We start from the raw sequence: 2,519 nt of genomic DNA, 5'->3' as shown, positions 1-2,519 counted from the left end.
GTTAGTGCTCAGATAGTTAGGTAAGGGAAATATGTTATGTTAGGAAATTTTAGTATGGTTATGAGTATAAATTATATGTTTTACCAGATTATTTTTCAGATCATAAAATATTAGTATAACAGAAAATACAGATTTCAGAGCATGTGAATCTAATTATTTAATTGTGTGGCATGAGCTCATAATAGATTAGTACAATATTTATATAGTTTACCAATACCATATTTTACAGTATATTAGCAAAAAATATCAAGAAATATACATATTCTATAGAATGATGAATTTTCAGTATACGTACAGATAGAAATTTTACAAAATATTGAGAAACATGATTTATAGTATTTCCAAGATACCATGATTTACAGTATATGTACAGAAACATATATTTTCAGCATTTTCAAAATACCATGATTTCATAACCATAACACCCAGGTACTCATATATTCAAATAGATATTCAGATATACAGATATTAAATATTCAGTTAATTATTCAGATTTTCAGATTATTCAGATCAGTTTTACAGTGTTATGGTTATTTCAAAATCATGGTAATATAGTAATATAGAAATATCAGTTATATATATAGTATCAGACCTTGATGGACCAGATTCAGTCAGCAGAGCACGATACCGTAACTATTTTCAGTTTAGAGTGCAATCACATAACTCAGATAGTATGTGGATTTTCAGCAGTCGATCGTGCCTATGTTGTGGACAGGCTCCCCATCAGTTAGGGTTGAGGAGGTCGATCTGACTTTCGAAGTTCAGTTCACTTATCCTAGTCGGCTAGCTAGTGATAAGCCCCGCTTACGGGTCGCACAACCCTATCATGAGGGCTTAAATCATGACTTTTAGTTATCCATCCAAGGAAATTTTTCTCGAATATTATATATATATATATATATATATATATCTAGATTTATAGAAATCGTAGACATACCTATGAATATTAGAAGTATTATGAATAGAAAATTCAGAAAAACAGTTTATGTTAAGTAACATAGGTATGAGTTATATTGTACGTTATTTATACATGTTTTCTTAGACTTAGTTATTTGCAGTACTTCTAAATCAAATTTTACAATTATGTAAACTCATCCGCCACACACTAGCAATAGCATATTTCGTTTTACTGAGCATTGTCTTATTCTAGTGATTTAACATTTTTCAAGTGATCCAGTTAGGCGAGCAGATCAGGCTCGTAGATAGAGCGGACTATAGTACTGCCCTGTCTGTAGGGTAAGTGTTTTTGGGAAGTCATTTTTGAGTAGTCCCTAGGTCCAGATGAGGGTATTTTGGGAATGGTTGTGTATGCATATTTTGGGAAAAACTTTAATACTCTGGTATTGTATCTATTGACATGGTTGTATGTATTCTGCTTTCCACTGTATAGGTAGTTTATTGTGTCTCAGATTCCATGGTTTCTATCTAGACCGTGATGATGGTTTGATTTATATTTAAAGGTATGAAAGCAGTGAAATCTTACAGTTAATTTATGTGGAAAAAAAATGGCATGAAAAATTAGGTCGTGACAGTTTTGGTAACAGAGCCTAGGTTCCAAGGTTTTGTAGACTTTAGAGTGTAGCGAAAGCAATACCAGAGTATAGGAAAGGATTTGCGGTTTTCTTCTATGGCTAGGGTACAGGATTTTCGTGGTGATTTTTGTATCTTTCCTAGGATGACGATTTTAGGAAAACCATAGTAAACTATTGGCGGGTCGTGTGTCTAGGTTGCTAGATTTGATTTTGAATTAAGATCAAGGAGGATAGTTAATCGTGAATATGAGAATTCAATTAGATGAAATAAATTAGATTTGTGCGGGAGATAGGGTCCTTAAATTTTTTTCTTTGTCTTTTCAGGATGGACCAAGGAAGTAGTGATACGAATGCTGGGGGTGATGGAGCAAGACCTTCCAGTATGGGAGGTGGAGATACTGATGCAGTATTGCGCAGCGTCACCTAGCAGGTGATGGTTGAGATGGCCAAGAGCTCATGGGAGCATAGCTGCACGATTAAGCAATTTATGCGGATGCAGCCCCATCTTTTTCTGGATAAGCTGACTCGATTGTGGCTGAAAATTGGGTCCAGGACATTGAGGAAACGTTGGCAGTGCTTCCATGTATAGATGAATAGAAGGTAGTATTCGTGATGTTCAAACTAATTGGAGAGGCAAAACACTGGTGGAGATCGGTGAAGTTGATTGAGGAGTAGAGACTGGATCCTGTGCCAGTGACGTGGAGCCGAATCAAGGAACTGTTCTTTGAGCGATATTTTCCTACTATCGTTCGGAGCGCAAAGGCAACAGAGTTCATGCACTTAGCTCAGGGGCAGATGATAGTATCACAGTAAGTAGCTCGATTTATTTAGTTGTCTCGGTTTGCCCCATATTTGGCACCAAATGAGGAGAAAAAGGCGAAGAACTTTGAAGAAGGTCTCAGGCAGAACTTGTTTGAGTAGGTTATCGAATTTCGGGCTCAGACATTCGCGGAGGTCGTGGATAGGGTTGCAGTTATTGAAAATGGC

The sequence above is a fragment of the Malania oleifera genome, chromosome 10 (genome assembly GCF_029873635.1).
Source record: "Malania oleifera isolate guangnan ecotype guangnan chromosome 10, ASM2987363v1, whole genome shotgun sequence".
Taxonomy (NCBI): Eukaryota; Viridiplantae; Streptophyta; class Magnoliopsida; order Santalales; family Ximeniaceae; genus Malania; species Malania oleifera.
Note: the sequence above shows the minus strand (reverse complement) of the source record.